Raw genomic sequence first — 13491 nt, forward strand, 5'->3', positions numbered from 1 at the left:
AACCTTGGAACAGAGATTATTTTATTTCATTGGCTTGCTTTTTAAAGTCTGTGATGTCCCATTAGACAGACATGAAAATCAAGGTTTAGATGAATGAAGTGGCCTGCCTACGGTCAAGGAGCTTCAGTCAGAACCCAAATTGTTCTGATCCAAGGTCCATGTTGTTCATTTCTCACCCCTTCCTTACCTTGACCCTAGGGACAGCAGGTGCAGAGGTAAGAGCAGGACCTTTAGAACCACATCGGCTTCCGATCCTGCCTCTCTGGTGACTCCTTGTGGCCTTGGTAAGCCCTTACGTCTCTCGGTCTCAGTTTCCTCACCCACATCATAGGGGCCTCATGGCCCATTATGTAGGATCATGGTGGGGATTGACTGACACAAGGCATGGAGGTGTCCAGGGTAGGGCCTGGCATGTCAGAGGGGCTCAGTAAATGGCCATTCACTGCCTCCCTCCTCCCACCACTTAGTACCATGTTTCCAAAGTTGGGGTGAGAGGGGCAGTGTTGGTTGAGCCTCTGGAAGTGTCTTGCCAGGTCATGGAAGTGGAACTACTGATGAGAGGTCAGGAGAGGGGGTCCCTGTGATAGGGCGTATTTTCAAAAAATGGCCTCAGGGGTATTTTCAGGTCCACATACTGAAACCTTGTCACTTTTCACCAAGAGATGAGTCTATCGCTCCTACCTGTGAAATTGCGCAGAACTTTGTGACTGCTTCAATGAACAGAATGTGGCCGACGTGACATTACGTAACTTCCCAGGCTAGATCTATAAAGGTGATACAGCTTCCGCCTGTCTACCTGTCTCTCTGTCTCTGTCTCTCTCTGGAATCCAGCAGCCATATTGTGAGGAAGCCCAAACTGTAAGAAGAGACCACAGTAGGTGCTTTGGCCAACAACCCCAGTGAAAGTCTCAGCCAATAGTCAGCTTTGACCTCTGGACATAGGCATGAACAACTCTTTAAATAATTTTAGTTCCCAAACTGCAAACCACCCCAGGTAATGTCAAGTGGAAGAGAATGAACTATCCCAAATGCAGATTTGAGAACAAAGCAAATGTCTTTAAGCTCTGAGTTTGTGGTACATAATTCTAGGAAACAGGAACAGCCCTCCGTCCCCGGCAGCCCCCTGAGTCACCCAGCCAGGTACGGAGAAGCTCCTCCCTGGGTCCCACTCCCACTCCCACGGGCATAACCTGGAGTCAGCCCTCTGTCCCTGCTGAGCCTTCCACGCCAAGCTGCACAGCCCCGGTTCAAAGCCCAGCTCTGTCACTTCTCAGTTTTCTCTGATAGTGCCTCTCAGGAGTCTGGGGATTCATGAAAGCTTCTCAGCTTCCTCTGCGCCAAACGGGAGTTCTGATAGTGCCTCTCAGGAGTCTGGGGATTCATGAAATAAAGCGCCTGGCACATAGTGAGTGCCTCCGAGGTGGATGCCGGCAGGTGAAACTGGAGAGAAGGGAAGAAGAGGTCAAAGATGTGGCCCAGCCTCTGACTTAGTCAAGGGAGAGAGGAGGACTGGGTTCAGGGAGCCTGGGGAGCGATGGGTCTGGTGGACACTGAGTGTGAGAAGCCCAGCTCTGTGCAGCCCAGGAGGGTCCCCAGATTGCTCTCAAAATGACCTGAGACATGGGAGTAAGAGGAGTGGGACTGGACAGGCCCTGGCAGGATCCAGCGAAAGGTGAATGCGGAGGGGGCAGAGGGGAGGGATGGAGAGCACCGCAGGCAGGAGCTAGAGGTGAGGGGGAGAGGGAACCACCCCAGAGCCAGGTGGGCTCGGCCACACCTGAGCATGGATTCTCAGAAACCCAGGCCACCCTCCCTGTTCAGACAGGGCCAGCCCAGCTCTATCTAGGGAGATAAAGCCCCTGCAGAGGCTCCCAGACCAGAGACGTCCTTATCAGCTGCTGCTGTCTGGAGTACTTGGGAATGTAAACGCGCCTGATGCGCCAGACACAGGGTGACATAAAGCAGACGTGCAGGGGTCAGCTTCTCCCCGTCCCCCATCCTCCCCCTGCAGCACGAAAGTGGGTAACGCGGGACACCAGCTTCACACGGCCGGACACCACTGGCCTCGGTGTCCTCTACTCTAACGCCTGGATGGGGGTTTTTTCCCTTCAAGTCACACTTGGATTTGGAGGGGCCTCAAGGAGCCCTTTCTATTAAGGTCATGTTGGCCAACATGCCCCAGGTGAGCCCAGCACGGAGAAGCAGGGCCCTCAGCCTGATGTGCCTGTGTGGCCTTGAACAAGTCCCTCCACATGACCAACAGGCTCTCCTCACTCCAGGGATGTGCACTGAAACCCCTGCTGGGCCAGGCACAGGGCTGGGCGTTGGGGTAAAGAGGGACCCTGAAAACACAGCCCTCTAGCCCAGCCGGATTGGCTCAGTAGTTAAGCATCGACCTATATCAGTGATGGCAAACCTATGACACGCGTGTCAGAGGTGACACGCGAACTCATTTTTTTGGTTGATTTTTCTTTGTTAAATGGCATTTAAATATATAAAATAAATATCAAAAATATAAATCTTTGTTTTACTATGGTTGCAAATATCAAAAAATTTCTATATGTGACACGGCACCAGAGTTAAGTTAGGGTTTTTCAAAATGCTGACACGCCGAGCTCAAAAGGTTCGCCATCACTGACCTATATGAACCAGGAGGTCACGGTTCAATTCCCAGTCAGGGCACATGCCTGGATTGCAGCAAGCTCAATCCCCAGTGTAGAGCATGCAGGAGGCAGTTGATCAATGATTCTCTCTCATCATTGATGTTTCTGTCTCTCTCTCCCTCTCCCTTCCTCTCTGAAATCAATAAAAAAATATATTGGGGGGAAAAAACAGCTCTCTGGAGTTCTCTTTCTGGTGGGCAAGATGGACAAACAGGTAACCATCATAATAATAAAAGCTTAATATACTAATTAGACTGGACGACCTTCCAGACGAAGCCAGAGCTTCGAGGGAAACCGGGGCCCTGGGTGCCAGAGGGAAGCCGGTCTGGCAGCTGGGGGAAGGAAGGCCTACTCTTGCACAAATTTTGTGCATCGGGCCTCTAGTCTAATAATAATCACAAGCACTTATTATACACCAGGCACGGTTCTGAGTGATGTACACATGTAAACTCATTCAAGTCCCACACAGCCCGTGGTATAACGTTGATAATATTTCTCCTTCACAGAGGAGGAAGCAGAGGCAGAGGGAGGGGACGCACAAGTCCCAGAGCTGGGATTCAAGACCGAGAGGCCTGACTCCCTGGAGACGTGAGGAGAGCTGTGATGAGGGCTCCAGTCATGACCAGACAGTCTCTCCTGGCTGAGCTAGAGTGAGCTGGGACGGGACAAGGGAGAGAAAGGGGTTAGAGCCCAAGGCTATCCCTGCTGCCTTCTTCCTCACACCCTTCCCCCACCCTTCTCACCCCCTGCCTGCCCAGCTGTGCCGGGGCCTGTGGCTTGGAGCTCCCAGTCTTGCTGTGGCCCCTTCACAATGACATGCACCTGGGATCCAGAGGTGTCAACATCAGGCAGTGGGAGCAGGGAAAGAGCATGGGTTTTGAGGTCAGATGGATGGAGTTTAAATCCTGGCTCTGCTCCAATCTGGTGGAGCGATGCTCAGCAGTGCCTCATGTCCCCATCTGTAAAACAAGGTGTGTCCTACATGACAAGCCATGAGTTTGGCTGACATTCCAGACTGTGTGAACACCAGTAACTGTGACTGCACCAGCAGAGATGCCAGCAAGGGGCATGGGTAGCCATGATAGGGAGATGCAGCCATCTGTGGGCCTTCCCGGAGAAGGAGGCATTGAACTGACACCTGAAATAAATTCCTTCCTTTCCCCATCATCTCTAACTTCCTTTCACACTTTTCCCTGAGCCCAAGATCTGGTCCCTGGGCTAAGGGGCTCCCAAGCTGGGCAGGAGGCTGTATGTTCAGTGTCACGGGGGTTCAGATCAAGGTTTGACAGGGTACAGGGGGGGAGTGGAGGAGGGGGCACCTTGTAGGAAAATCTTTAAGGGATATGATCCTTGAAGAATGGGTAGGTATTTGCCAGGCAGACCAGAGGGAGAAGGAGAAGAGAGCCCTGGGCAGAGGGGGCTGGGGATTGAAGCTTGGAGGTGGGAGCCCAGAAATCTGCCTCCTGTGGGGATGGCTGGAACACGGGGCTCACAGCAGAAGCATGAAGAAGGGTCTTAAGCAGCTTGGGCTTTCCCTTGAGGGTGCTATGGAGCCTGGAAGGGTTTGAGGACAGGAAGGGTGTGATCAGAACTCTGTGCTCAAAATGTGTCTCTGGCTGCAGTGGGGAGATTGGACTGCAGTGGGGAGATGGGTGAGAGGCTGAGAGGCCGCTGGGGTCGCAAGTCTGGAGATGCAGGTAAGAGAAAAGGAGGCCTGAAACCAGTCAGGGGCAGTGGGCGGGGAGGGTCTCTTTCAGAGCTGAAGGGATGGCCTTGGGACACGGTGATTGTCAGGGGGAAGAGGGAGGCAGGTGGCCTCAGGGGTCTGGCTCTCTCGGGCACAATGTCCATGATGGTGTCCATCACTGACAGAAACTAGAAGGTGAGGAGGAGTACTCAGGCCCAGTGACGGTTCTGCTTGGGACACACAAAGCATGGTTCTATGGTGCCACATCCTGGGCTCAGCTCTGACCATGGGAACACAGCCTCCAGGCATCCAAGTGGGAGGCAGCCGTGGGGAGAGGGTAGGAAAGGCGTTGTGAAGACACCAAGGAGTCCTCCTCTAAGGTGTCAGGAGAAGAGGCCACAGAGGTGGGGGCAACAGAAGCCTGGTGAGCAGCAGGGGTCCCTGGGCCCATCCCGGTCTGGAGGCCGGCCTGTCCCTACACCTGTGGGTGATTTGGTCGGGAGCGGCAGGAACAGCGCCAGGTGCTGGAACAGAGGGGTCAGACCGAATCTGGGTTCAGCAACCTCACTATTTGAGTTCTGGGTAGGGAAGAACTCAGAGCCAAGACTCAAACTATCAGAGAACATTTGTTTGGGAAATCATAGAGGTAGGAGTAATTTGTAGAAGAAATGGGCTTAGGAAACAAGTGACAGACATAAAGGAAGGGCCCTCAGTGAGGAAGGTGATGGTAATGCACCTGGGGGGAGGGGCAGCAGAAGAGGAAGGCACAGGTGTGCTCCTGGGAGGGCGAGCGCCCTGGGTCCTCCCTCCTCGGCGTTTAAGGGTGCAGAGTTTAGGGGAGCTCCCCGGGGAAGATCTCAATAGAACATTCAGCAGCTTTCCAGGTGTGTCCTTTCAGGGTCCGGTCTCCACTGATTGATTGGTCAGCACCAAGGCAGGGGGTCATTATTCAATGCAGCTGGTCCTGAGGTCAGCCGTGGCCTCGCTTGTCTGGTTTTGCTGCTTTTCTGGGCCTGAAGCCGAGGCCTTTAGGGAGGAAAGGTTAGGGGGTCCAAACCGCAAGACCAGTGATATGCTAGGGGAGGCAAGACATCCTTTGCTCCTCCCTGAGGATGAGGTCCCACCCTACAATTGTCCTTTGCCAGCACCCAGATATTTCCACGCTGGTGACCTGCAGTACCTGGCCCATTGTCCTTACTCTGCTCATGTCTGCCTAACTGCCTACCACACCTTGAGCTCCATGGGCTTCTGTCCTGTGTATGCCGTGTGGGGGGTTGGACCAGAAGACCTCCGAGCCTCTTCCTCCTCTTTCTGACTTTTCCTGGATTTTTCATTTTCCTCTCCCCCTTATTGTCCACATGGCCTTCTGTCAGGCTTCCTCCACTCTCGGCCTTAGCCACCCCCACAGATCCAGAGCCTGTGTCAGACAAGAATGATCTCTAAGGTTGCACAGAAGGCCTCAATGTTTGTCCAAAGAGAAGCAAACAGATCCAGCTACCAAGGCCCCAGACTTTGCTCCTCTCTAAGGAATCTACTCTCAGCCCTGCCTCACCAGCCCCTCTGCCCTCGATTAGTCAGCTCCGAAGCTAAGGACACAGCCGTCTGCCCCAGCTCTCCCACTCCCTGACCCCCCGAGGACCCTGGAGCCGGGAGGAGCCGCCTGCAGGCCCGAGGATTTCCTTCCAATCTCAGGATTAGAGCCAGCTCCTCAGTAAAACCTCATCATCCCCAGAGCGGGGGTGAGGCGGCTCTCAACAGACCCTGGAATTCAGAAAGAAGGCAGCTGGTGGCAGAGAGATAATGACCTTCGTCTGGGTTTTTTAGTTTTCTTTACAAATCGCTGGATGCCATCACAAGGACCGTCCTAACCTCCCCGCCCCCACACACACCCTGGCCCTGTGAGGACGGTAGAACAGGGAGAGCCATTGCTGTACAGACACAGAAATCCAGGCTCTGAGAGGGAGGAAATAACTGGCCCAGAGTCACACAGCGAGGGACAAAGCTGGGACTTTGACCTTGACTCTGCCACGGAGACTTCTGACTTACAATTGCCCCAGTTTCTCCAGAAGTCACATGCTATCTGAGGGTCTCCCCAGGCAGATGGGGGAGACCAAGAAGAGGGACAGGACAGGACGGCGTGAGCCTGGTGAGCCTCATGCCATCACCTGCACCAGGCGAGAGCTTCACCCTGCTCTGCCTTCACGTGGATTTGAGGCCCTGCTATGGCCCTTAAGTCCCTGGGTGGCCTGGCCTCACTGACCCTCCAGCCTCTTCTCTGCCCTCTTCCTTTTTTTTGTTCTATAGGTTCCTGCTACAAGGTCTTCTTTACTTCCTTAAACACACCAGGGTCCCAGCCACAGGGCCTTTGCATGGCAGTTCCCTTAGCTTAGGAGGCATGCTCCAATCCCCAGCCCCTTCCATGTTCACAGGTAATGCCTCTCCATCCGTCTTTTAAACAGAACAGACTTATTAAGGTATAATTCATATATCATACAATACACCTGTTTAAAGTATATAATTCAATGAATGGTTTCAGTGCATCTACAGATTGGGGTAACTATCACAATCATTAGAACATTTGCAAAACCTGTACTCATCAGCAGTCACTGCCTGGCCCCCAATTTGGCAATCACTAATCGAATTTCTGTTTCTATGGATTTGCCTACTCTGGACATTTCATGTAAATAGAATCATACAATATGTGGTCTTTTGTGACTGGCTTCTTTCACTTAGCATGATGCTTTCAAAGTTCATCCATGTTGTAGCCTGTATATATGTACTTCCTTCCTTTTCATTGCCGAGCAATATGCCATCACATGGACGATACCACAGTTTATTTATCCATCCATCAATTGATGGATATTTGGATTGTGTTCACTTTTTAGCTAGTATGAATAATGCTTCTGTGAACATTCGTGTACAAATTTTTGTGTGCGCATATGTTTTCATTTCTCTTGAATATATTTATCTCTAGGAGTGAGATTGCTGGGTGATATAGTATCTCTATGTTCAGCCTTTTCAGGGACTGCCAGACTGTTTTCCACAGAGGCTGCCTCATTTTCATAGCAACTAGCAGTGTTTCAGGGTTCTAATCTCTCCACATCCTCATCAATGCTTTTTGCTATCTTTTTTTCTTAATAGCCATTGCAGTGAGTATAAAGTGGTATCTCACTGTAGGTTTGAGTTGCATTTCTCTGATGGTTAAAATGTCAGAATATCTTTTTGTGGACTTATTGGCCATTTGTAGACCTTTTTGGAGAAATGCCCATTTTAAAATTAGGTTATTTATCTTTATATTATTGATTTATAAGAATTGTTTTTATATCCTAGATACAAGTCCCTCATCAGATATATGATTTGAAATTTTTTCCCATTCTTCATCGTGTTACTTGAAGCATAAAAGTTTTTAATCTTGATGATATCCGATATTTCTAATTTTCTTTTTGTTGCTAATGCTTTTGGTGTCATTTCCAAGACATCATTGCTTAATCCAAGGTCAAAAACATATACAGCTATGTTTTCCTCTAAGAGTTGTATAACTTTATTTTTTATATTGAGGTCTTTGATCAATTTCAAGTTAATTTTTTGTTTATAGTGTGAGGTAAGTGGTCAACTTCATTCTTTTTAAAAATATATATATTTCTTTATTAATTTCAGAGAGGAAGGGAGAGGGAGAAAGAGAGAAACATCAATGATCGGCTGCCTCCAGCATGTCCCCTACTAGGGATCGAGCCGGCAACCCAGACATGTGCCCTTGACCAGAATCAAACCTGGGACCCTTCAGTCCACAGGCCAACGCTCTATCTACTGAGCCAAACCAGCCAGGGCCACTTCATTCTTCTGCATGTGGATATCTGTGCCACACCGGCACAGCCAAGGGTGATCCCGAGTGGGGGTGTGAAAGGATTAAGGAAAGACAGACAAGAGAATAATAGCTGGGTCTCGGTGGGATGCTGCCTCCCTGATGAGGAGACAACGACAGTGCCCACAAGCCGTGTCTTTATTTTATAGCAAATGTCACGAGGCAAAGTGGGGGCGTGATCATGTTGTTTACAGCATTCTCGTGAGTTTCAACCTCACTTAACTACATGCACCTGAACTCTATCACAAGGCACGTGGGGTTATGAGTTTGGACCATAGGTTCAAGCTTACAACCACAGCCGTTGGCTATGATTGTGCTGGGAGGGCCCTGCCCTCCAGCTGGGACTTGCACATGGCAATGAGAGGACCCTGTCCTTTCATTAGTCCGAGGCTTGATCCTAGCCAAAACACCGTAACCGCGCCCCACAGATATCCAATTGTCCCAGCACCATTGGTTGAGAAGACTATCCTTTCTCTCATGGAGTGTCCGTGGCACCATTGTCAAAACTGGTCGCCTGTAAATGCCATTTGTCCATCTCAACTCACGCATCACTTCCTCAGGGAAGCCTTTGCAGACCCCCTCCTTACTGTATGTATGTAAAAAAACTATGTTTATCTGTATGATGTAGTAGTCATGAGCTCACACTCTGAAGCCAGACGGCTGAGGTACAAATCTCAGCTCTGCCACATCCTAGCTGCCTGGTTTATTGTTTCACTTCTCTGTACCTCAATCTCCTCATCTACACGTGGGGGATTTACTTGCCTCGCCCTGTCCTTTCATTAGTCCGAGGCTTGATCAAGGCCAAAACACCGTAACCGCGCCCCACAGATATCCAATTGTCCCAGCACCATTGGTTGAGAAGACTATCCTTTCTCTCATGGAGTGTCCGTGGCACCATTGTCAAAACTGGTCGCCTGTAAATGCCATTTGTCCATCTCAACTCATGCATCACTTCCCCGGGGAAGCCTTTGCAGACCCCCTCCTCACTGTATGTTTGTAAAAAAAAACTATGTTTATCTGTATGATGTAGTAGTCATGAGCTCACACTCTGAAGCCAGACAGCTGAAGTACAAATCTGCCACATCCTAGCTGCCTGGTTTATTATTTCGCTTCTCTGTACCTCAATCTCCTCATCTACACGTGGGGGATTTACTTACCTCACAGGTTTGTCACCAGAGTTGATAATGTGTAAAGTACATGGCAGGTGGTAATAAGGCCGAATGTACGAGATCTTATTAAATCAGTGCACCTCCTTACACTTTAAGCTCCATGAAGACAGGAAGCCTGTCTATTTTGTTTTTCACGGAATCCTCAGGCCTGGCTCAGGGAGGGCATTCGACACCCGCTTATTGAAATAATTAGTAGTGAAGGCCCACGTGCATGAATGAATGAGCCTGGTAAACAGGGTGCTAGTCCCACCCTCACACTGTCTGACTGTACGACTTTTCCAGACTCTAAAGCCAGACCACCGGATATATGAGTGCTTTACTTCCTTTCTCTACTGGGATGCACAACTCTCTCTTCACTTGAAATCAGAGGAACCTAATAGATGAGGCAGATGAAGGGGGCTGCTGTGAGAGAAGGCAGGGCAGGGCCGAGAGCCCCCCTCTCCTGAGCACCCCAAAGGCCCTCCAGAGCCTCCGGGACACAATGTGAAAATCACCATCTGGGATAAGTCCTACGTGCTCCCCCCGACTGGGCTCTGAGGAGCCTGTGATTCAGAGGCAGCTGACGTCTGAGGCTCTTAATTCAGCCCAAATGCTGGAGGTCTGGGTCTTGCGGCCTGGGAGAGGGGGAGGCCGCATTCCAAAGGGGAAAGCTCTTTCTTCCTTCTACCCCGGGAGGGACAAGATGAACCCCGAAGTTGCCCAAGCAAATAAGTGGCAGAGCAAAAGTTCAAACCCCGGGCTCCTGACTTGAGTCGGGACTATCTCTTCAATAGCTGCTTCCAAGCCACTATGATGGGGCAGGCCCCGACCAGCAGGCGCTGGGGTCAGCCCACCTCTGTGGCCTTTGGGAGGAGGGAAAGCCCAGGGAGGGGCCCTCCAGGGCAGGCCCCCTGGCGAGAGTCCTAATTCGCCCCCCAGGCAGAGGTCCGTACCACAGCTGAAAGGGCTACCCTGGGAAAGGAGGGGAGAGGGGGTCCCCAGCTGGCAGGTTAGGAACATGAACTTCGGGCCAGATAAATCTGTCGGAGTTACCAGGAACCTCTCTGGGCCTCAGGGTCCCCCCACCTCATGACATAGGACAGTAACACCCGCATAGCTGGGTGGTTGTGAGGGTGAAACGAGGCGGACGCGGCCCTCTTAGCCTGGTGAGAATGTGGTTAGTATTACTGTCCTCAGTGCTGGGAACCGTCAGCTGGCCCCACAGGAGTTGCTGAGCGTCTCTGTGATTAGATAGATCAGGCTCATAAAGACCCAGACCCCCAGCATTTGGGCTGAATGAAGACACTGGCTTCACATCCCCCCCCCCCAACCCCCGCCCGTCTTTGAGTTCGCTGGGAGTGTTTTGTTCTAGGAACTATATTAGAGGGAAAAGGACTGGAGAGAGTCACTGGTTAACTGGAGAGTCACTTTGGGTTAATTCAGATTTCCTTTGTCTAGTAAAGACCAAGCGAGTGGACGTGGGGAGGGGAGGGGAGGACGGGGCTGCCGTGTCACCTTGCTTTGACTCCTAAATGCAAATTATCCAGGGCAAGTCACTCAACCCTGATGAGCCTCAGTTTCCTCATCTGCAAAATAGAGGAAGGGGAGCAGCTGGGTGTGAAGGCCCAGCCACTGCTCCAGCTGCTGAGGTGGAGCTCCCGTGTGGGGCCTTTAAAAGGAGGTCTACAAGGTGCTGACAAAAGACCCCTTCCAGGCGGAGGAACCTGGGAGCACTTCCTGGAGGCAGCGGCTGGGCCCAGAAGAATGAAGACAGTCCAGGTAGAGAGAACATCTTGAGCAAGACTATGGCAGTGGGAAACCATCAGGCCCACAAATAATGACGGTGAGATTCACGGCGGGAAGACCAGGGAGGTGAGGAGGGGGAGGAGGGTGTGGCGGGGAGCTCAGGTGACCGGCTCTGCGACACCTGCAGAGAGGCAGGATTCCAGCTGGGCCCGGCCAGCCCTTCTGGCATCCTGGCTGCTTCTGGGAAGAGCTCTGGATCTATTCTCAGAGCTCCCGAGGGACGGGAGGGCCGAGTGACTCAGGTCTGCTCTGCTGTTGACACAGCTTCCTGACCCGCATGTTGAGGGGCAGGTTCCCAGAGCACGTGGCCTCCCACACGCCACCCTCGCAGTCCCGAGCGACCCACAGAAGGGTCAAGGGAAGTGGGTCTGACCCACGCCTGAATTATTCATCCAACGGCCCGAGAAAAGCCAACAGGAGACACCCACGTCAACAATAAAAATAACAATTCCTTAAATGTGACCAGAAGCATGGGCGCTGACGGCCCAGGCACGCCTCCCTGTGAGGTCACGCTCACCGCCCTCCTTCCACCGATGAGGAAACTGAGACTCAGGAGGGAAGTGGCTCCACGGAGGCCAGTCATTAGGATCTTAGGCTCCGACGTGGGGGCGGAGGCGTTTGTGTGTGTGCTGTGAGGGGTGGGGCGTGAGCACAGCAGGAAAGCAACCACTGCCTGGGCACTTTACCCTAGTTCCTGGGAGGGAGGGAGGGGTGGGAGGTGACTGGGCCGGGGCCTCTCTGTGCCTTCAACACAGACCCCACAGCCAGAGCGAGTGACAAACTGCAACAGGGTGCACAGTGATGTGGCAGGGAGACCTGGGTGACACGGGCAAAGCTCAGTGGGATGAAGTGGGGGCTTGCAGGGGTCGGTGAGGGAGGTGGGCTCTGAGGAGGGAAAGGGGGCAGGTCTCCTGGGCAACCTGCTGACGTACCGTGGGGAGACTGAGGCCTAGGGAAAGGCTATGCTGGAACATTGATATTGCACGCCAGTCTGAAGTGAGTTGCCTTTTCCCTGTGGCTCTGAAGTGGTCCCCATGGGGAATCCTGAAATGTGGGCACCCCGGGCACATCGCTGGCACAAGCGCAGTAACCTCCCAAGGGGGCTGCTGCAAGGGGTTATGGGGCACGGCTATAGTGTTTTGTTCAGGTTCAAGCCTTGGACTGAGTAGAGGGCACAGTCCTCTCATTGCCACATGCAAGTCCCAGCTTGGATGGCAGAGCCCTCCCAGCACAATTATAGCCAACAGCTGTAGTTGTAAGTTTGAGCCTGTGATCCGAACACGTGGCCTCATGTGCCTGAGTGATAGACTTCAGGTGCATGTAGTTGAGTGGGGTTGAAACCCATGAGAATGCTGTAAACATCTTGATCACGCCCCTACTTTGCCTCGTGGCATCTGCTATAAAATAAAGACACGACTTGTGGGCGCTGGCGCTGTTCATCAGAGGGGCAGCGTCCCACCGAGACCCAGCTTTCATTCTCTTGTCTGTCTTTTCTAAGCCTTTCACCACCCCCACTCAGGGTCACTGAACCAGGCTGAGCTGGCATGAGTATGCCATGGCCGTGCCAGCTCCCCACATAAGGCGCCCGGCCAGGGACTGAGTTCTAGGACCAGGGACTGCGTTATGAGGAACAGGGCCTGAGTTCGGGGGGAAATTAAAAGTGGTCAGGTGAAAGGAGGCTCCAAGGCGCGTGCGCAGAAAGTAAGGCTAAACGCAAAAGTAAGGTAGGGAGCCGAAGTGTGGTAATATTAGCTCGGTGTAAAACTTGGGAAATTCAGGATCCCAGGAAGGGGATCAAGCGGTAAGAAATAAGCTGTAGAAGCAGTAGACGTTAGAAAGTAAGTGGCAGGAAATAAGCAGTAGAAAATAAGAAGTAATTAAGAGGTCCAAAATGAGGTAGAAATCTCCTAGGTTTTGTTTAAGCCGCTGTAAAGTAAAAAATGGCTGTGGTTATGTTGTTTGAGGAAGTAACTTTTATTTCTGACCTAGATTGTAAGTTCTTGCGGCAGTTGCATTGTTTCTGGGCTTTGGTTATCTTTGCTTGTGCGACCTGATAGCTCTCTGGGACTTTGGGTCTGTGTGAGACGCCAGACTCAGAGTTGGAGGTCTTCAGCTCTGCAGGACTGAGGGCTGCTCGTTTCCATGCAGCAGCAGCTCAAGCAGGGGTGGGCAACCTTTTTGTGAGTGCGTGCCAAAACCAACAAAATCTCTGACTCAAAATTCTTCGTGCCAACCCTAATTTTTTGGGAACATGTTACGCCTACTTGATATCTCTTAAGGTGTGTACGTATGTGAAGAACCTTGAAGAAATAATAAAATTCATTC

The sequence above is a fragment of the Myotis brandtii genome, unplaced genomic scaffold (genome assembly GCF_000412655.1).
Source record: "Myotis brandtii unplaced genomic scaffold, ASM41265v1 scaffold244, whole genome shotgun sequence".
In the NCBI taxonomy this organism is placed as follows: Eukaryota; Metazoa; Chordata; class Mammalia; order Chiroptera; family Vespertilionidae; genus Myotis; species Myotis brandtii.